Source organism: Choloepus didactylus, chromosome 9, assembly GCF_015220235.1.
Source record: "Choloepus didactylus isolate mChoDid1 chromosome 9, mChoDid1.pri, whole genome shotgun sequence".
NCBI lineage: Eukaryota > Metazoa > Chordata > Mammalia > Pilosa > Megalonychidae > Choloepus > Choloepus didactylus.
Genome location: NC_051315.1, coordinates 56,804,650 through 56,827,556, shown reverse-complemented (window position 1 = coordinate 56,827,556; position 22,907 = coordinate 56,804,650). Strand labels below are relative to the sequence as shown.

The 22,907-nt window shown below is 39.8% G+C and overlaps 1 protein-coding gene and 1 non-coding gene across 8 annotated transcripts in view; one reads left to right on the top strand and one right to left on the bottom strand.

Annotated features, from left to right (window-relative positions):
• Positions 1-22,907, bottom strand: part of B3GALT1 (beta-1,3-galactosyltransferase 1) — a 603,572-nt gene that overhangs the window by 44,663 nt on the left and 536,002 nt on the right. For 4 of the 7 annotated variants that reach the window (XM_037850145.1, XM_037850141.1, XM_037850143.1 and 1 more), the window contains 2 exons: positions 15,033-15,128; positions 8,152-8,272 (listed from right to left, as the gene is read on the bottom strand). The exons of 1 other annotated variant lie outside the window; for it this stretch is intronic. The gene's annotated coding sequence lies outside the window, so the exon portion shown is untranslated. The remainder of the gene's footprint in view (positions 1-8,151; positions 8,273-15,032; positions 15,129-22,907) is intronic. 2 more of the 7 variants (XM_037850142.1, XM_037850144.1) reach the window with 1 other exon arrangement.
• Positions 21,515-21,621, top strand: LOC119545066. Its single transcript, XR_005219042.1, has one exon. It is a non-coding gene; the product is annotated as a U6 spliceosomal RNA (small nuclear RNA).

Below are 22,907 nucleotides of genomic sequence, written 5' to 3'. Positions count from 1 at the left end.
TTATTCAAAGGACTGATGAATATGTGGCTTTGGGATTCAATGATAGTTATTGATAATAAAAACTGCATTTTGTAGAGAACTTTCCAGGGTACAAACTTATATCTCCCTACATTATCTCATTTGATTACTCCTGGAACCCAGGACATAGGGATGAGTGTCCTGAGGCTCAGAGGTTCACCCAAGCTCTTACAGATGGTGTGGATGGACCTAAACCAGAGTGCCGGCTGCCCAACTTCCAAGCCAGTTTTCTCACCATCACCCCACACTGCTGCTTCAAACAGTCAAATCAGTCAACAAATCAGCTGAAACAAGTGCGCATTTTTAATCAAACGGACTGAACTTTTGACTTGTTAATTTAAAAATAAAATTGAATCAGTTGTATGTGACAATACAGGTTAAGAAGCATTTATTTTTACATCAAATGCCCAGGTTTTGTGGTATATTCTCAAATAGTTATTGTTTGAAATCAATTCTTTGTGCAACATAGGAGCCTGCTAGACATGTATCAGTCTTTTCAAGTCAATCTATCCACAGTCAGGATCTTCACCACTGGTAGCATGATTTTCAAGTATATAGAACAATGTGCCCATATTGATAATGATATTTCAAAATTGTGAAATAAAAAAGTGTATAAATTTCTTAGTTGAACCTGGAAAGCGTTTGGCTGAAGGTGAGGGAAAAACTTGTATATATCCTTGATTCTCCCTCTGATCATCAACTTTATTTTTGGAACTAATTGATCCCTCCCCCATCTCATTCCAGCTTAATCTTTTTTCTCATCCAAATCTGGACAATGATATTTTTGCACAACTCTCTTCCTGGTCTGTGCAAAAGGCAGGGCTTAAGTGAAGTTCGTCATTCAGGAATCTGCTCAAGTGTTGAGGGCTGGAGAGAACTGATTTTTGTTTAGTCCTTGAAGGCATTTCCCTGGAGCATGACTTCCAGGCACCAGAGAAAGAGAGAAATGATCTGGTAGTATGTCAGTAGGACTTCCACACAAGTCAGAGCTTGGCTAGGAAAAGCTGCTTTTCCTATTTCTCCGTGGCTCTCCTTCTTCATAAAAAAGTATTAGTGCTCTCTAGAGCTTTCTTTCCCTTTATTCTCTCCTTTCAAAAGTCTCTGGTAGCCTGTAACCCCCTTCCCCTGCCTTTTCCATTTCTTCATTGGAAAGAGCTGGCTGCCCAGCTGTTCTCTCTCCTTGCTCACCTCCCACCCACTTACCTTTCCCTTTGTATGTGATATTTGGGCTTTGTGCTCCTCTTTGGAACAGTTACCCTCCTATGGCTTCTCATTTTCTAACATTATTTCCTGTCCTGTTCTCTCACCTTCCTCCTACACATCTCAGAAGATTATTCTCCAAGACTATCCCATCATGGTCCATTAGTAAGCCATAGCTTGAGTCTCCCCTGAGAGGAGAGGGGGAGATGAGGCCAGTGGAGAAGGAAACCAACAAAGGAGGGGAAAGGCAACAAATGAGACTGCCCAAGAGTGAGCCAAGGGGAAATTAAAGGCCTCACCCAGTTGGAAAAATGAAACTAGCTCCAACGTTATATGTAATACCCTATATTTCTGTGATTATTAGAAATAATTTATGCCAAATGTGTGATGTACTATGTGAAACACAACAGATAACTCAATAAAAGATGTTATTACCTTATTGCTTTCTAACACCAAAGTGTCTTAAGTAAATATATGAGAATTGGGCTAGAACCATGCAGCAAAATCCAGTTTTGATAAAAGCAACTCTCTATTCTTGGTAAATGGTTGTCTATGTTACAACATGCTATAATATTCAGATTGTAGCAGTAAACTGCAAGATTTCACAACCAATTTATAATAATTGTTACAAAGTGTTGAAATTTGAGTATGGCTATACTGGAGACTGGACAGTATAAATGTAAAAACCTAGATCACGGGACTAGCCATGTACTAGTCTCGGAGGTGTTTGTTAACCTCCATCAGCCTGTATTTCCTAATATACAAAATGAACTCCATGGAGCGAACCACACAGGGTTGTTTCTAGTTCAAATGGGAGCACACACAGAAAGCCTGAGGCTCAGTCCTTGTCACATAGTGAGCACTCAATGATGGTTGTCTGTCATTAGGATCGCAACTTTTAAAATTAGAGCAGATTCAAGTTTATCCTTATAAAGACATCAATTTCACTCACTTGGCTTCTGATTTATTTTCTTGGGAGAGAAAGAGGCATGGTTAAGGCTAACCTGCTGGAGTCTGTGACCATGAGAAATGCACCTCTCATGTGGACTGTGGCAGGAAAAATATCAGGAACAGCTATCGGAGGTTCCGTACCAGCTATCTGGCCATTGTCTATCATGTCTCTGGCCACTTTAAATGTCCAGAGAACATTTTTTCCACAGAGTGGCATTTATTAATTCATAAGGTAGCATCACATGCTGGACTTATTTCACCAGGGTTGGAGAGATGTGTGTGCTCTTATGAAAGATTTGAGAAGTCATTTGTGGAATGGCAGGTAGACTTTATTAGTGAAGGAGGATTTGTTGGCCACTTCATACAATAGGGCATTTTCAAATCCTGGGACTAAATGGTTCATGCTAATCCATTTGCCCATCATCTGTTGAGCACCCTGTACCTTCCAGGCTCTGGTCTGGGCACTGGGGAATCAGGTGCATTAGAGTGTCACAGCCAGGTGAGAAAGCCTAGGGCCTGGCACATAGCTGAATAAATACTTGTTGAGGCAACTGAGAAATAGGCCCTTACTTAACTGTAAGCGCCATTAGAGAGTTGTGAACAAGGTGCCACAGGAGGGCAGGGGAAGGGGTGACTACTCTAGGTTGTGACACGTTTACTGCCTGGAGAAGCCTTTACTGGGTTTACAGTTCCACTCTGTGCAGTCTCCCCAGCAGTGTCTCCAGGGCTCAGTGAAATTCACTGAGAATAACTGTTACAACATCCCAGGAAAAGCACCGTGATGCTGTCAATGCAAACCCCAACAACCACCCTTGGTGCCTTTTCAAACCACAGGGTGCTTGATTTGTACTTTTCCATGTCTTGGAAACACCCTCTCCCTGAAGGATATACAAGCTACTTTTTTTAACCTAGGAATTGAATAATGACTTGGTTTCCTTTCTGTTTGTGTTCAGTGGCTGACAACCGGCTTGGGAAGGACTTTGGTTATAGTGCATCCAAGACCCTAAACAAACACACCACCCAAAAAGCAAACTCCTGGGGCAGCAGCCAAGTAGTAAGGGAGAATTGTCATGTCCGTGGCCAGAAGAAGGAGGGCAGGGCGACATGTTAGTTGTGCCCAGCTCCCTGCACCTGAGTCCTTCATTGCCACAGCTGGAGCCATTTAGCCTCACTTTGCTCATTCAAGCTCACCCCAGACTCCAGTCTAGACCAACCCAGTTCCCAGTCAGGGGCAAATCAGGGGCCCAAAGCCAGTAACACAGCAGCTCAGGATAGCATCAGATTTCTAGCTGGCCTTGTGCTCAGCCTTTAGGAACTTCTCTTTATTTTGTTCTTTGAGACCAAATGACCGTTTTGTATCCTGCTTACTATACTAGGCACCTATCTTGTTCCTTGTACCTCACTCTCTTGAGCCTAGTTTCCCTGACTGTCAGGGGGAGGTGTAAATACAGATTTGCAGGATTGTTTTGAGCAATGAATAAGGTGATCTGTGAGGCACCTCATACAAAGCCTGAAGTGGCCCACAGAAGTGGCACAATATCTATCGGTTTCTACATCTTGGTCTTTGTGCATTTTGTCACACTGGTAATTTGGGGTCTGTCGTTTCAGCTTGACCATGAATCACGGTTGTTCTGATGTGGAGGGTGTAAGATTTATGCTTTATTTACCAGTGTTCATGTGTGTCACAGACCTCCCTGACTCACCTCATGTCTGACCTCTGGCCCTTCTCAGAGCCTCTTTCAGTACCCAGCTATCACCTCATCCCTTCCCCTAACACAGTTCCTGATCGGGCATTTCCTAACCAATTTCCTTATTTTTTGTTTGTTTGTTGGAGGGTTTTTGACTCAGATACCTCAGGGGAAAACAGAGCTAACAGGCCACTGTGCTAGAGCCTAGGGGCTTGAGTGTGACTTAATATCTCCCACTGTCCCCCTTTCCTCAGCTGCTTGGGGTGTTGTTAGGAAGGCATTCATCGGAGAGCCAAAAGACACTGGCTCCAGTCCTTCCTGTCAACTCTCTTCCCAGAGCTCTGGAGGCCTGAGGAGAAACCTTGCCTGGCAGGACGGGGAGAGTGTGCAGAGGCCAGGCTGGGATTCAAGTCACCTGACCCAGCTGTGCGACCTGAGGCCTGCCCACAAGCCAGGACTCGACTGATTTCCACCAGAGGACACCAAATACAGATGCGTCCCACCACTCTACCCAGCTGAAGAATGTCAAGAAAGTACCATCTTGAGGGGCTGTGGTCCCAGTCTCAACTCTGAATTTTAAAACACAAAACAAATACCTAAATTAAGGCCCTAGCTTGCAGTGATGGAAGACAAGGAATCCATGAGAAAACACTTGAAAATTTAGCTCTGAAATAATGATGGTCCAAGATCTTTATCAGTATTTAATTTAAAAAGAAAAATAAAACAACCTGCCAGGCTCACAGTGGATATTGGATTACAAGCTGGATAATTTGTCAAGCACTTTAGCAATGTCTAAAGAGATCAGGAAGTGAATCTAAGTGCCACTGACTCCCAGCCCAAGCCTAGGATAAACCCAGAGAAACAAATGTGCAATTTCTCCAATTGCTACAGGAGCTGCAGTGAAGAATGGTGTGCCTTCTGAACTGCCCTAGGTAGGTAAAATACAAGGATGGATCTCGATTTCAAAAGAGAAAATGAAAAGGATGTCCTAAAGGGAAAATTTATTTATGGTGTACTTTTCATAAAACAATGTGGAATTAGCAAGAGAATTGCCTTCTATTGACAGTCTATCGCTGGACAAACTACTTTCATTCATTTTAGAGAAAAAATTAAAATTAAGCCTTAAAATTAATATTTATTTAAAAATCAAACAGATAAAGGATTTGGCAAAATGTTCCAAGGGGTCTCTACTGGTGGGCATGAGGCGTGGAGATGTACATCAGGGGAAACCCTAGGTTTGGGTACAGGAGGGTCACTGCTGTCTTCTGGATTTTTCTTGCTACCCCCCTCATTCCTTCCCGTTTCCTTCCCAACTACCTTCCTCTCAGCTACTTCCTGCTACCTGGAGCCTCCTCAGTTCTGCTTTAAGCTTTAACTTGAACAGGGTTAGAACTTGAGTAGTTCATCTGGAAAGGTATTCACATAATAGAAAACCTTTATTATTCTATGGGCAGACCTCTAGGTAATATTAGCATTTAACAGGGAGTCCTTTAGAGTCTTGACAGAAAAGAGTGAAGGGGGAGTTTATTTCACAAGTGTCACAGGCCACTTATCCAGCAGGTATCTTTGAATGGAAGTAGAGTGTGGCTAAGTCCCAGAGTCCCCTAAATCACTGCAAACAGGCAGCTGGCCCCATCTATAGACCAGGCCTTCATCTGAGACTAGGTTGGGTATTTCTGCAGCATTTTCCTTCCTTGCTATCGTCTGCTTGCTGTGCTCCCCTGCCAGACTGCAAATCCCTGATAACAAGGACTGTGTCTGTCTTAAAAATAAGAGCTATCATATATTGAGTACTTATAATGTCTCATCAGTTTTCCAAAGCCTTTACATTCATTTATAAAAACATTTAATCTTAAAACAATAGAGGTAGGTAATTCCATTCCTGTTTTAAAGATGCACAGAGTCGTTGAACAATTTGCCTAAGGTCACAGGGCAAGAAATAGCAAAACTAGAAGTCAAACCCAGGCTCTCTGACTCCAGGGCTCACACTGTAAATGGCAATTTGCGTTACATTCCAGGCACTAGTACAGTGCCTCAGGAAGAGTCCTTCGCTGTTTCTCCTTTTATGTCTCCTTTGCTAACAAGGAGTGTGGGAGATCCTCAAGGCTAGTTCCATGGCCTCAACTGCCATCTACAGGCCTGTGACACTAATTTCTATGGTGGGTAGGGAGCTCCAGGACTCAGTCCATCCATCAAAACGATTATTAAAAAGACAAGAACTGTCTGAAACAACTATTTTGAAACTCCAGAGGCCAGAAGAACACTGTATACCATCCATGGAAGAGCAGGAGGAAGACAATGACAAATTAAGGTAAAGAACTGTACATTGCTCTTTCTGCACAGTGGCTGCCGACACCCATTCCCCACCCTCGTGGCAGGCAGCAATGGGGTACAGTCCCTGGCTAGCTGCTGGTGTCAGGAAAGGACATAAAAATCCTCATCCCCCAAGAACAAGGATGGGTACAGCCAATCGCTGATCACAGCTTTTGATTAGCAAATTCATATTGCTGGGCCCTGGCTCTGAGGGCAGCCATCGTTTCAATCCTGCCCAGACTGGGGAGGAGGTGGTGGAGATTTAAAGATGTAGCACTTCCTTAGGGCGGAAGCAGGCAGTTAGCTGAAGGGCTGCATTTGCTGGACAGGCCAGGAAAGCTCAGCTTTGAGGAGCTATCAGAGATGTTGGTGCCCTTTCTGATCCCCTCCCCAGGGTACTTTGGAGCCAGTCTGTGCTCCTTTCATGGGTCTGTGGCCCTGAATTGACTGGGAAAGACCGACTTGAGAAAGTCCTCTCTGGGGTGACCCTCCTCTGAGAATTTGACCTCCAGGCAAAAGCAGTGTTATACAACAAAAGGAGTGTGAAAAATAAAGAGGCAGAAAGTCTGGGACAAAGGTTTCCTGGCTTCAACTACCTGGGAGAGGGAGGTCTGTCTTCTGGGAAACCACAGTCCTATAAACGGGAGAACTCAAAAACAACTAATAAGCAAAGGTCCAGTATAGACAGAGGCCCAGGAAGACAGGGAAAACAGCACACACTTCATTTGTCTTGGGCAGATGTTCCTGATACAAGTAGGCTTGTGGGTGAAAGGATGGAAAAAAATATACCATGCAAGTAGTAACCAAAAGAAAGCTGGGGTGGTTATATTAATATCAGATAAAATAAACTAAGTCAAAAACTGTTATGAGGGTCAAAGCTGGTCATTATATACTGATAAAGGGAACATTCAACAGGAAGATGTAACAATTATAAATATACATGCACCTAACAGCAGATATATGAAGCAAAATACTGCCACAGTTGAAGGGAGAAATTGATGGTTCTACATTAATAGTAGGAGATGTTAACACACCACTTTCAATAATGAATAGAATATCTAATCAGAAGATCAGTAAGGAAGTAAGGACTTGAATGATACGCTAAATCAACTAGATCTATCAGGTATATAATGAACATTGTACCCAGTGAAAACAGAATACACACTCTTCTCAGGTGCACATGAATCATTGTCCATGATAGACCATATATTAGGTTATAATATAAGTTTCAATAAATTCAATAAGATTCAAAAATATTGAAATCACACAATGCATATTCTCCAACCGTGAAGAAATGTAGCTAGAAATCAATAACAGAGGGAGAAATGGAAAATTCACAAATATGTGGAAATTAAACAAATACTTTTAACCACTGGACTAAAGAGAAAATCAAAAGTGAAATTAGGAAATATATTGAGGCGAATGGAAATGTGCCACAGCAAATCAAGTGGGATGCAGCAAAGGCAGTGATTAGAGCATTTATAGCTCTAAATGCATACATTAAATAAGAAGGAAGACTTCAAATCAGAGAGAGCTAACCTCAAACTGTGAGAACTAGAAAAAGAAGTGAAAACTAAATTCAATGTGAGCAGAAGGAAGGAAATAACAAAGATCAGAGGGGAGGTAACTGAAATAGAAAACAAAACAAACAAACAAAAAACAATAGGGAGAATCAACAAAACCAAAAGTTGGTTCTCTGAAAAGATCCATAAAATCAACAAACTTTTAGCTAGAATTGACAAAGAAAAAAGAGGACACAAATAATGAAAATCAAAACTGAAAAGGGGAACATTACTACTGACCCTGCTGAAATAAAAAGGACTATAAGATTTGTGAACAACTGTATGCCAATAAATTAGATAACCTAGATGAAATGGAAAAATTCTTAGAAACATACAAACTAACTACACTGACTCAAGAAGAAATAGATCTCAGCAAATCAATTACTAGTAAAGAGATAGAATCAGTCATCAAAACCCACCTAATAGATGATATCATCAACCTGGTGATCGATACAATACATTCCTGAAAAAACTCCTCAGAGATTCAGCAAATATAAGGGCAGTAGAGACAGTAGAGACTGGAGAAGGACTCCACTAATGCTGAAACAAAGAAAGAGACAAATATAAGGTAGGACATTTCTGTCCTGGACTGGCTGGTCCTCCCCTCTCCCTCTCACTCAGTCCCATGCAGCTTGGAGCTCTCCAGAGGTAGTGTCCTGTGTCCCTCCCAATGGGCACACAGACTATAGAAGAATTCACAGCAGTGAGTTAGAACCACTTGCATGTCCAGGCACAGGGAACCAAGTCCACAAAGACCCGGGGCAGAACACTAGCTGCTGAGAAGAGCTGGAAACAAAAGGGCTCCCATTGTGGGGGGGGGGGGGAGAGGGAGAAACCAAGGCAGAACAGCAGCCAAGCGCTGCACTCACTCAAGCCAGTTACTGTTGGCAGGAACCCTAAATGCAAAACAGACTTTTCCAGAGTGACTCACCTTTCTGGATTGACCCTATCAGGCTCTCTGGGATGGGGTGACCTAACTGGGAAGAAACTGGAGGCAATAAAGCTTCACAGAGAAAAAAAAAAATCAAGAAAAAGGGGATTAAACTGAACTACTATAAGACTGGAGGGTCCCAGAACTGAAAAGTGTAAGGAAAATGGGGCACCATGTGAGGAGAGAATTTAAACAAATCAAGCAGCTGAGGAGAAAATTCTGCACAAAAAACACAATGGGTCAAGATCCCAGAAAAGGAACAGAGGAAAGGAAGTTTTCTCTTGGAGGTCAATCAATTACACAAAAAGTGAAATCTTAAAAACTGTACTACATATCCCAAGTAAGAATCAGATGAAGAAGAGCTGAGAAAATCTAATCAGTTAAGCTTGGACTATTCTAAAGGTCCAGAATAAGTTGGGCCTAGTGTCAAATAAGAGCCTTAACAAAAAGCCTATCAATAATAAAACCCTAGAAAAAAGAGAGAAGTTGACTTTCAGAATTAACTTATTGAAATAATCAGATGCCCAGAAAGCAGCAAAAAATTACAAGACATACTAAGAAACAGGAAAATATGGCTCAGTCAAGGGAACAAACAAAAAATTCAGAGACACAGAATTTAAACTAATCAAAGATGTTCAAACAAATCTCCACCACTTTACTATAAGCTCCTTTAACTTTTCAAGTGGTTGGCTACATGTTCTCCATGTCCCTTCTCATCTGTTTTCTTCAAGCTCCAGCCACAGAGATCTTTATGAAAAACAAACCTGATCTTATCAATCAGTGCCACTCCCTGTTTAAAACTATTCAGTGGCTTTCTGTTGTGTTTAGGAAGAAGACTAAATTCTTAGCCTGGCTACAAAGAGGTTCCCAAGGTCCTGCATACATTCTCATCTTGCAGCAGTTTTCTCCTTGCTCTCTATACTCCAGCTACCCTGAGTATTTTTTTTCTTTTCTTTTTTTACCCCTTTTTATATTCCTCCAAAATATTCTCAGAAGAAAGTCTGGTCCTTTGCATAGACTTAAAAAAATTTTTTTTAAAGGAACCCTTTTATTATTTCACAGTTTCTATAAGTCAGAAGTCCAGTACAGACAGGCTGTACTGGATTTCCTGCTCAAGATCTCACAAGGCTAAAATCGAGGTGTTTGTTAAATTGTATTCTCTTCTGGATCTTATGCTCCTTTTCTATGCCTATTTGAGTTATTGGTGAAATTCAGTTCCTTGCAGTTGTGGGATGGATGTCGCCGTTTTCTTGCTGGCTGTCACCTGGTGGTCACCCTCTGTTCTTAGAAATAGCCCCCAGGTCCTGGCTGTGGGGCTCTCCTCACAGTCTGGCGGCTACTTCTTCCAAGTCAGCAGGAGAATCCCGCTGGCCTCTAGAGCTCTTTTAAAGGGCTGATTAGGTCAGGCCAACCAGGATAATCTTCCATTTGCTTAACTTAAAGTCCACTTATAAGGACCTTAATTACATCTGGAAAATCCTGTCACCTCTGCCATATAATGCACATACTGTTTTTATTTAAAATATTTTTCCTAACACTCAACATTCATCTCAGGCGTCACTGTTCAGAGAAACTGTTGTGCTCCACCACCTCTGCCTTAGTGTAGGCAGATTCCTTTGTTATATGTAATCTCATAGTATGTATCTCAACTAATACTAAGGATAGTAGCTAGGATTTATTGAGTACTTCTCAAGTTCCAGCACAGTGGTATTTTATAATTATATTTAAATATTATCTAATAAAAAATTACAATGAAATCTGAGAAGTAGGTAATGTTACTATTATTATTATTTTACAGAAGAGGAATCTAAGAATGTGGGTGGTGAACTGAGTGCATATTCAGTTGTGTGATGATGTGGATGTTTGGCTCCCTCACTAGACCATGTGCTTGGAGAGAGCTGAGGAGCTAGGGCCAGGTCTATTATTAATCAGCTATGTTAGGGGACTACCTGGCATACAGAATAGGTTCAATTAGTACTGGTTGACTGAAATAATGAATATTTGAATGAGTGAATGAACTAGGATGCATTTTAATATGGGAATTAACTGACTATCTCTTTTGTTCTCTCTTCCAGATCAGGCACCTAAGGGATTGTTTAAAAAATTCTACACAGTGGCTTGCAAATGAGAAATTGGCATTCTCAATACTAGAGACGTTTTAGAGTATCTTCCACTTTTCATTTTGATGACCATCTGCTCCATTTCCAAAAGAGGCACCAATACAATTTAATTTTACTTGCAGTTAAGGAGCAAGACTTTGTCCTAGTTCTTCCAGGACTTCTAAAATGGAATCAACACACACACAGGCACACACACTTACAAACAGGCACATACCATGTTACCTAAGGCCACCCTACTAGATATAACAAATAAACCCTAAATTATAATTTCTTATTTGTGTAATAACCTAATGGAGTGTTCCTGCTCAGCCAGACAGCTCTCCACCTGGAGTTACAGGAGCCAGGTTTCCTCTATCCGGTGGCTCCCTATAATCCACGAGATGTCAGGGTTTTCTCATTTAGATGGCAGCAGGGCAAAGAAAGCAGGGAGAAGTTGCTTCCAGTTCCTCAAAACCCTGGCCCCCAAATGAAGCCTGTCACTTCCACTCAGATTTCATTGCTAGATGTTCAGTATGTGGTGATACCCAACTCTAAGGAAGGCAAGGAAATACTGTCTAGTTTTGTGCCCAGGAAGAGAGAGAGAGAAAACAGGTTTGTGGGCGACTCCAATATTCTACATCCACCCCACCCCTAAAATATAAGGCAGACAGGTGCTGTAAGAGTAGTGCGAAGGCCATGGGGTACAGGGAAGATGGAGTTTAATTTTAACTGTGGACATCTGGGAAGGCCTTTGGAGGAGGGGAGTGTGAGTGGCTCTTGAAGGACAGGTAAGTCCTCGACAGGAAGAAATCAGAAAACGCTTAACAGAGGCTGATGCCAAGGGAGATGAGGGCTGATGCCAGGCAGGGGGTGAGAGTGTGAGAAAAAGTGCACGGGTGTACTTTGGTCCATGTGTATATAACTCAGAGTCAAATAGAAATTGTTTTAACCATCTCTTTTTCTTGTTTTTCCTGCACGCCTTCTATAAGTAATTAAATAACAAATAGAATTCCTCCCTCCACAATGAGTATCTTAGTCCCTAATGTGAAGTATGAAATAATTAGAGGTTGTGCTCTGTAAGAATTTTAATTTCATGGAAAACTTCTATTTTCAAGACTGTGCTAATTATACAGGATGAAGCCAAACAAAGGGAAGATGTACAATGAGCAGAACACAGCTCATTACAACCAGCTCTGTTTAGAAGCTCTTCTGAATCTACATATGTAATATATTAACAGTGACCTGGTATTTATCTTTTAGAGCACAATTCTGAAGGATTAGGAAAGGCAGGAGTTTGCCACTTTGGATTTGACTGTGGTGACAAGGCGGGATTCTTACACTCTGGTCTAAGTGGCAGAGTGGAAAGAGTGTGGTCTTCCCAGGAGAAGACCTCTGTCCCTTCCTCGGTCTGCCTCTCGTCAGCTGGGTGGGCTTAGCCCCTCTGGGCTGCTTCCTCCGTGGTATGGGGATGATAATGCACAGGAAAGCACCTATCATTGAGCCTGGACTATTTTAAGGAGCCAATTATTATTTTAGATCCATTTCCCTTCCCTTCCCCTACTTTCCCTCTCTCAAGTGCATTTTCATTCACCTCAAATAAAAGTCCTTAAAACTTTGAGAACTGTATAAGAGTAACTGTAATATCAGATGAAAGTACTTCCACCAAACTTCAGCAAAGGCAGTCACAATATCAGTGGTTCTATGTGAACAGTGTCAAGAATAAAGAAGTTCCTTAGTTGTCAAACCAGGGGAGGGCTGACTCAGCTCTTCTTTTCTTCCATAGAAGATAAACTGTATATCATGCAATCTGCTTTTTGCTTAGGACATTCTAGTTTTGTTTTGTTTCTAAACAAGGACGGTCTTAACTACAAAAGTCAGTCTCTCCTACATAAACATTAATGGGGCTATGATGAGTCTCTTAAAAGTTTGGGCTTTTCCCTAGACTCTTGCCAGAATCTGAGAAAATGACATGAAAGAGCTGAGAGCTCAAAAATTGCACACTATTACATATTCAATTGCAAAATGCTGCAGGCTGCCCATCCCAAGCCTTAGCCCAGCTCTGAATAGCCTATGCATCCAAGTGCATTTCAGTATTGACTACAAGGAAAGAGGGCCTCAGCTCCTGGGAAAGCACTAGGATTGCATTATTATATCAATAGCCCACAGGCAAAATTCTTGTTAAAAAAAAAATGATCACAATCCAGAGGCAAGAGATAAAATATGAGAGTCTGATTTGTGTAAGATTAAGAGTCAAGCTACTTACTCTTTCTTAAAGTATTGCTAGGAATGTAAACATCAGAACAGACTAGGAGCCAGAACAGCCTGGAGTGGGAGGGGACTCTAAAGATTATTCCCTGCTCTTTCCTGATTCACGCTCCAGATATATGGGCCTTCTTCAATTCTGTGAGCAAGCCAAGCTCTCTCTTGTCTTAATGCCCCTAGAAATGATCCTTCTGCCTCTTCAGAAATGCTTCCTGTAACAGTCAGGATAGTCTCAGTCATACTGTCTTAACAAATATCTTCCATATGTCACTGGCTTAAGACAATACAAGTTTGTGTTTTGCTCATGCTTCATGTCCATTGTGGGTGGGCCTTGGGTTCTCTTCACTGAAGTCCCTCACACATCTGTGCTTAAATAGCAGACACATCTTGAACACATTGCCAGCCTGAATGCCATAGGGAAGGAGACCTGGAGGGTCCTGCAGTAGCAATTAAATGCTCCAGAATGGAAGTGACATATATCCTTGCTACTCACAACTCACTGGTCAGCCCCAATTCCATGGCCCCACATAACCTCCAGGAGGTCTCAAGTGGACCAAGGCAGAATAGGGACAGCTTTCCTGGTTCTGCCCCCACCGTGGCCCCCAGCACCTGTTCTAAAGTAGGTTTCAGCCCTTCACTGCCTCAGCATCTTTCTGTTTTTATATTCTTTATTTTCTGTTTTGTTTTTAGTCTGTCTGCCCTAATGGACTATAACATCCCTATTAGTCAGCAGGCTAATTCCAAGAAGCAGTTCTCAAAAATGGTCAACCTGCCTAATACATTTGAACACTGAATATTTTTGTCCTGAATCTGAAGAATCCTTATGGTTATAATTTTGCATCTCTTTGACTGTGTACGGACTCCTCTCCATCCTTCCTCATTAGAAGATCCTCTCTACACAAACTTGCTCCAACACCATAGCAGGAGGCTAAGGGCTAAGGCAAAGACAAAGAGGGCATTTCTTCAAATGCTATGATGAAGCCAACTGAAAAACCATCAACTAAAAACCTCACAGAAGTCTCCAAAGGCCATTAAAATCATCACAGCCAGCTCAAATTGCTGAAAAATTTGTAAGAATGAAACGGAGAGAGGAATTTGGTGAATTGGCATTTTGTTGAATTTGTTTTGGGCAAATTAGCTCTCAGAGAATTAGCTCAAAGGTATTTCTCGCTATCCACTGATGGTTGTACTTCAGTGTCAAGTTGAGCTTGGTACTGAGAAGGCAGTCTGAAAATAACCGTCCATTTCACGAACAAGGAAACTAGTTTAGAGAGGTTAACTGATGGGCCCAAAGTTGAAGAAGCAGATGGTACAAAAGATCAAAGTATAATCCAAGTCTCCTCTTGCCAGTGTGGTGATTCTTTTCTTGCACCACTCTAAGAAAGTAGAACTTATTATTATTTATTTAGTATGCTTTTTAGGACAATGACTTAGAGTACAAAGGCATGTTCTGTGTATTTGTCTTGCTTTTCATCACTTCAAACAAAAAACATTTAAACTATGATTTATGTTATGTTAGTTTCAATAATTCCATCATCATTTTCTATATGGAATATTATTATTTTCAACTGATAAGATATGACTGAAGTACAGTTGCCTGTGGGACAAGGTTATTTCAGTAAAGAAGATTCAAGAATCAATTAACTATGGCCTTGGAGAAATGGATTTTAATAGGCATTGTTTCAGGTCACCTAAGGCATATCTTTAGTTCTCTAACATTTCATCTTAAAGAGGCCACAACTACAATCAGTCAAATGTTTCGTAGATGGTTAAAAATAGGAATTTTTTAAAAAGACATTTTTGAGCTTTTAATTTTCCCCCTGTATCATTCAGGCATAAGGCTTTGATGGCAAGAGCATTTTTATACCATAGCAGGTAAGCATTAATAAAATAAAATAAATAAACTTAGATATTGAACTTGAAAATTTTCTGATGTGTAGAATGCACTGAGTGGTGCATTCCTCTCCTACATGTTGGACTGAGCGTGCCTTGTGCTTGTTCTTCTTACCCTAAGTGCAGGGCACCAAGCACGGTCTCCACATGTCTGATGAGATGTGACGTGGCTTATGCCAGGAGAAGCTGCTGCTTAGCCAACTGCAGAATCCTAAAAGGAAACCAAGAAGAGGGAAAACTTCAGGAAAAAATGGAAATAATTGGGCTTTGAAAAATGAAGACAGAAATCTGCCACTTAAAAAAAAAATAAGACTTCTCTTTAGCCTATAGGTATAATACATAGAATGACATGTGGGTAAGCACTGAATAGAGGTTGATCAAATTAAAAAAAGAATGAATAAATAAATGAGTGAAGGTTAGAACTGGTCTTGGGATTGCAAACCCAGATATCTATAAGATCATGTAAGTAGGGTAAATGAGGGAGCAGACTGAGTGTGGTGCAATAGGGAATGGTGGGGACTGTGGTGAACTAGTGAGCACATGTGTCATCTGAAGGCGGCAGCCCCTGCTCAGGTCTAGCTCATGGCTTTCACTGGGATGTCATAAGGAAAAAGAAGATCAATAATGTCACATCTACAGGTTTTCAAGGGAAAACAGAAATATAGCATTTTAACTGAAATCTCGAGTTTTAAATTTTAGCATCTAATGAAAAACAAAACAAAACAAAATAGTACTGATCTAACAAAGCTAAAGCCAAAGCTTACCAGAGAATCAGAATTAGTGTATGAGTAGTCAGCTTCCACCTATGATCTAGTGACACATCTTCACTTTTCAAGTGATGAAAAAGAGTCCATACAGGTGAAACCACTTGGGCAAGTTCCAAGCACCTTCCTTTTCACTTACAACTACTCTGAGTGGCTTAATTAGATCAGACCTGTGTCAGTGAACTGGAAGCAACTTTGGAGGCCAAAGAGAAGTTGCCTTTAGTTGATCTGATTTTGGGGGTTTAAACTGTATTTATATAAAACTTCACATGGAGAAGTGTAACTTTCTATATTTATATAAAACTTCAAATGGAGAGGTGTAATTTTCTATCTCCCCATTTGTATTAGAGAAAGAGTTAAGAGTAGAGTTGAGTGACTGAAATTTCTTATTTATTATTTTTTTTTTTGAGTGACTGGTATTTGATGGCTCCTCATATAAAATGATACTCTGATTGTAGACATATGGTTGGGGTGGTGTTTAAGCAGTGTGGCCGGATGTGAAGAGTGGTAGTGTGGGAGATGTGCAGAGGCACAAGTGGGTCCCACTGGATCTAATTGCTGTTTCCGGTTTCTGCTAATGATAACAACCGTATCTGAATTACAGGTCGTTTTAAGGATTAAGTGAGTTAATACATGGAACATCTTAGAATGGTGCTAGCCTAAGGCAGGCACTCAATAAATGTTAGCCTGTGTTTGTAACTACTGCTACCACTAACATTTATTGAATGCCTTCTATACACTAATTTATTTACATATATTACCTATAATCATCACCAAACTACTCTTAGTTACACATTATTATCTTCACTTTAGTAACGAGAAAGCCATGACCTTGAAAGTTCCCTGTCCAATGTCACCCTGGTATATAGTGGAGCCAGAATTTGAACCTAGGGTACTCAGCCTAGCCATATGCTAAACCACCTCTCCAATACCTTGTCAATGTTCAACTGAAGACGTCATTCAAATCTTCAAAGGGAGAGGTAATTGAATTATGTCAAATACCAAATACCTATCAAATCGAATCCCAAAACAAAGGATTCCCAAAGCGAACAGTCAAAAGCACTGTTAGCTTGATAATCTTCTGCCATATGTAAAAATGTATTGCTCTATAATAGGATTGTGCCACATGACTAAGAATAAGACAGGACAGCATGAGGTCAATTTTTGAACCGCATAAACCCTTATTCCTTCTCTTTAAAATGTTATGGTTCTTAAAAGATAACTTGCTCAATATAGATAAATGAATTTCCATGAAGGTAGCTTTTGAGAATTTAAACATGTATTGAATGTTGACATTGGGAAAGTAATACCCGGAAGATTTTTACCTTACCATATTGTTTTTTGCTTTTCAAAACATTTTCCATACAAACAAAGAAGGGAATGAGACATAAACATTTACTAAACTCTATGAAGCATTGATATGAAGCATCTTATATGAAACTGCATTGAATTAAGAGAAGGAAGGAAGAAAGAATGAGGAAAGGAACAGTTACTGAGTGCTACTCTGAGCCAGACCCTATGTCAGGTACAGTCAAATGTATCATAGTATTTGATGAATAAAAAGTAACCAAAACAGGGCCAGGAAATATGTGGAAAATGTATATATTGCCCATTCAATATTTCATGGGTAGATTATTTATATGTCAGTTTAATCATACCAAATCTTACTTGGAAATAACTCCTAGTCTTGAACACCCATACGCTTCAAACTTTTTGACACAAAATATCTTTTTTAACTTTCACCAAGCAAGGGCAAAGAAGAAGGGTGTCTTTTCAACCAAAATACTTAATTACCGTCAGTGCTGGGAAGACATAAACCAGAAAACTTATAGATACAAATTTTCCCCTGCTTTAGGATAAACATAACATTATCCTAAGTGATGATGATGATATCTATTTGCAGCAATAATATAGAAAGCACAAACATATTATACTTGACAAGATTAAAAAAGTAAGCTACTTTTTATAGGCTGATTTCTAAAGTGTAATTTCAGCATTTAAGTTAGAGGCATTGCAAATTTCTAGAAAATAAAATACATCCATATTCAATGTTGGTTTTAGAATACAAAATAATATTTCAAAGTCAAACAGAAATGAATTTGTTCATTATCTACCTTTTTGGATAACTGCCATTATTGCTATTTCCCCTTGGGCAGATAACTGAAAATTGACTGTATAAATTGTTGTGTTTTTCTGGGGAAATAGCTTAGACTCAAAATTTGTCACATACATTTTAATCTAAGTTACAATTTTACTAGGCCTAAAAATTACAGCTATTTTAATACATTCTTCTACTACATTTCTTTAATATCTTCCCTTCTTTTTTGCTTCGTGTGGCAAAAAAGGAGTTTTGCCAGTGCCATTTATGGCTAAGGAATTCATTCATTTTATGTGCCTATATACAAGAGTTAGCTATGGAAGTAGTTTAGTGACATAATAGGACAAATAAGGTAATGACAATATTGGGACATGAGATTCAGTCCCCTAGTTTTGCTTCAGTTGTCTTCGTAGCAATAGAGGAGTATGTGCTGTGACTTTCTGATGTCAGTATCCGGCCTTATTTGATCCTTGTTTGTGTGTGGTCTACAATTAGGATGGGCAGAACCAAACAGAAAGCTCCTCTGAGTTGCCTATTTATCAACTAACGAAGGCAAATTCTGTGATTCATTAGGAAACCAGGTGGAGGTAGTATTTTATCCAATTAATGAACTGAGGAGAGAGAACATACAGCTTTCACTTGCTAAGATTCAACGATAATCAACTTAACTTTCCATTTCTCTGTCATAGGTCAGAGTTCCTGGGAAACAGACTCTGAAATTCCCTTGCAGGAAGTTGACTGGGTCGTGTTCTCAGGAACAACATGCATGAGGGGAGAAGGAAGGTGGCAAAGCGTGAGGTCACACCGTGTGATGCAGTCACAGCAAAGATCTCAGCAGACCCCACGGGGAGCTCTGGAGTGGGGGCAGCTCTCCACGCATCCGGAGTGTGCTCAGGCCAGCTCGCAAGGGCTGGGGAGAGTGATTGGACATGACTCTTCCTGACTGTGTGTTCAGGGACATCAATTGAAATTGGTGGTGGAGGTGGTATTTGCAATGCAGAAATAGGCAAACACTAGAAGTCAGAGCTTCCCCTTCCCCACTACCAAACTCTCAACCCCAGAGAGCTGGTTTATCAGTGAATACCTGGTTAAAAGAGATTGGTTTGTATATCTCTATGCTCAAATCTATGTGATAAGTTCTTAATTGCACATGGTGCTACAAAGAGACAATTATACACTATACTACTAGGTCTTTGTTAAGGATAAAATCATGTACCCTACAAAGACATGTTCAAGTCCTAACCCCCAGTCCTGTGGATGTGAACCCATTTGTAAATAGTATCTTTGAAGATGTTATTAGTTAAGGTGAAGTCAGACTGAATCAGGGTCGGGTCTGCCTACATCTGATATGACTGGAGTCCTTATAAGTGGAGGAAATTTGGATGGAGCAGTAGGAGAGAGAAGGAGACAGATAGCCATATGATGGAGGGAGACTGAATTATGGATTGCCAGCAAGCTGCCACCAGAATGCTACAGACTTCAGAGAAAGTGTGATCCTGCCAATTCCCAGAATTTGCACTTCTAGCCTCCCAAACTGAGACAATAAATTCCTGTTGTATAAGCCAACTAGTCCATGGTATTTGTTACAGCAGCCCTGGCAAACTAAGACTGTCTCATATTGTTACAACTTCTCCAGGCCAGGTTTCCTCTGTTGTACAGAGTATTATTCTAATCCTGGGATTTCTAGCACGGCTGTGCTGTCAGTGATTCTTATTGTCGCCTTTCTGAAAGAGGCAACCGTGCTCCTATGGAAACTGAACAATTCCTATGAGATCCAACTTGGTGATATAACCACTAAAGCCAAAGTGACAGAGATATCAAAGGAGTCAGTACTTGTAATGATTGAACAACATCCTGGATAAAATAGTTAGGGAAAAAAAAACAGATCAAAATGACTTAAAAAAAAAGTACTTCCATTTCTTTTCTTATAAACATGGTTATTCATACTAACAAACTAGAACAACAATAGTTTTAGCCTGTCTTTGTTTAATGATGTTATAAAATATTTTTGGAGCCAGTTTGGAGTACATACCACAAGGTAGGGAAAAGATTTTATATGTGCCAGTCAAGCCACATAAAGAATTTGGGTTAAAATCATTTCAGCTATTTTTAAAGTTAATTACTAAGAAGAAAAACAAAGCTACTTGCTGAATGCAAATACTGATATCTGTGGGAAACTTAGAGACTTGGTGTGAGAGAGTTCATGATCATCTCTCAAAGTTCTTTCTTCTTCTGAGTCCTGTATCTTATAGAAAAAGACAATAGTGTGAGACTCAAGGTGAACCCTGATGATGTGAAATATGCCAGGCACAAAAGGATAGATATTGTATGATTTCACTGATAATTAAATAATTAAAATAAGCAAATTCATAGGGTCAAAAACTAGAATATAGGTTACCAGGGGCCAGTATAGGGGTAAGGAATGGGGAGTCCATGCTTAATTGGTACAAGGGTTCTGTTTGTGATGATAAAGATGTTTTGGTAATGAATGGCAGTGATGATAGCACAACATTGTGAATGTAATCAACACCACTGGATTATATATTTGAATGTAGTTAAAATTTTAGTTTGTGTATATATGTATATTACTAGAATCAAAATAAAATAAAATAAAACACAAACTGTACAACACAATGAACCCTATTGTAAACTGTGGAGCATAGTTAATAATATAAATATAATAATATTGTTTCAGCAGTTGCAACAAAGATAACACACTAATGCAAAGTGTCAATAATAGGGGAAATTGCATGCATGTGTGTGTGTGGGGGGGTATATATGGGACCTCTGTATATTCTGCATGATTCTTCTGTAAACTTATAACTTCTATAATAAAAAAAGTGACTTAGTATTTACTGTGTCTATTTTATAGTCTGCTACATCTTTGTAGCAGGCATCCAAGTAGACAAGAAGTTGGGTTTCTAACAAATATTCTTTCATGACATAAATTCATTGGGAGCAAATGCTGTCTTATACATGACAACTTAGCACAGGGCCTTGCATCAAGTTGGGGATCAGTATATCTTAATATATCCTTCTTAGATGAATTGACAAAACATGGTTAGGGCCACGTTTGGATGGATTTCTACAATTAATTTCTTAATTTCTCTCCTGTAATATCCATTCTTTCATTCAACAAAACTATACTATTTTCTTTATTGTTGTATTATTTTAGGAGTTGGAGATACAGAAGAACTCATTAACTTCTTGAGACAGATAAAGTTCAGAAAATAAAGTATAGTGATGGGGATATGGAAGCACAGAGGAGGGACCTTGAACCGTGTCTGTGCATGCGTGTGTATCTTTGTGTGTGATCAAATGCATTTTTCTCTTGAATGAGGTTTCCTGAATATTGATAACTAAGAAAAATAGTTTCATTTTTTTTTTTTTTACTGTAAAAAAATGAATGTAGCTAATACTTTTGCTAATCAAACGGGATATTTTGAGGGTAAAGGAATATAGCATACAAAAAATCTGGCCTATTTTTCTTGATTTTAAGCTGACCTAGATCTGAGCTAGGTTTTCAACAATTCAATAATTTTTTATTTTCTCTTTATATGCAAGTAAAAGTGATAGGTCCTGGGATGAAGAAAGTCCATGTTGTTTTCAAAGTCTTTTAAGCAAGAAATTTCAAATATCTGAAAAGTCATGGTCTTTTTAAGTTTGATATAATTTCAAGAGACTTTTTAGGAATAGAAACATTCTAATCTCCAATTATTTAAAAAATGTTAACCTGATTCTCACTTCGGCATACATATACTAAAATTGGAATGATACAGAGAAGATTAGCATGGCCCCTGTGCAATGATGACACGCAAATTCTTGAAGCATTTCATATTTTTTTGGTGGTAGTGGGGTGGTGTATGGGAATCCTGTATTTTATGCATGATTGTTGTATAAACCCACAACTTCTCTAATAAAAAAAATCAGCCCAGATAAATGAGTTGTTTCACAAATGATTTCAGTAGAACATGAATTTACCTTTATAAGAAGTGAAAACAAACAATGAGAGAGATCCATGTACTATGTTTAGCTGTCAAACTTTTTAGCTGAAGCTTTGGGTGTCTGTGTTAATGGAAGACAGAGGCTAATTCTGAAAATTAAGATTCTTGGGGCAATATGGGAAGGAATTTTTCAAAGCTTGCATATTGACTGAGTAATCCAGTCATGTAATCCAGCTGGATTTCTCAGGTTGTGTTCTGCATACCTTGTAGACACTGTCAGTAATTCATGTCGTGTGAGCTAATGGAATCTGAACATGACTTCTGGTCTCAACACAGATTACCTATCATCACATAACTCCAGTGAGAATTGAATTTGACCCATCTGTGGGCAGTTGCTTTGCTTTTGTTTTTCCTAAAAAATTTCAATAATTTTTTATTTTCTCTTTATATGCAAGTAAAAGTGATAGGTCCTGGGATGAAGAAAGTCCATGTTGTTTTCAAAATCTTTAAAAATTCCTATAGGAATTTTATCATCACTAGGTACAATAAGCGAAACAATAGGCAGGGTCTGCACACATGTATTACTGTCATCAGAAAACAGCAAATCAAAACCAACAGCTCAAAGTGTTACCCTATAGATGGCTGAAGCAGTACTAGCATCTCTAATTCAAAGGGAGCTTCCTGGCTTGACAGTTTCTGGAAGATGACTTTCCTCCTGACTCATGTTTCCCCACCATCCCCAGAACACTGAGTGCAGAGTCGAGCACCAATGTGAACAGAGAGAGGCACGGCAGGAGTTCCTGCAAAGGGTGGGGAGTTGGGGCGTGGGACTTACAGAGGCCCCACCTTGCCCTGGAATGGATCATACTAAACAGGATTTCTTTACTCCGAGACAAGCGAGGCTGTTGAAGCTGTGCCAGGGCAAGTAACAGGCCCAGTGTGTGATCAGTGGATCTTTTCTTCAGAAGCATAAAACTCTTCTCTCACCCTAGGGTTTTTATTGATGGGCACTTAGTGGTGAAAAGGAAATGCACATCTGTTACTTCCAAACTGGGCGCATTTTCCTCAGTATGGGCCTTCTAAAGGAAGGGGGAGTTAAACTTGTCACTGTGAAAATGTTTGCCGTTCCTTGGCTAAGCTAGGGGAGGAATCAGTTTAGAAATGTCAGGGGTACACAGGTAAAA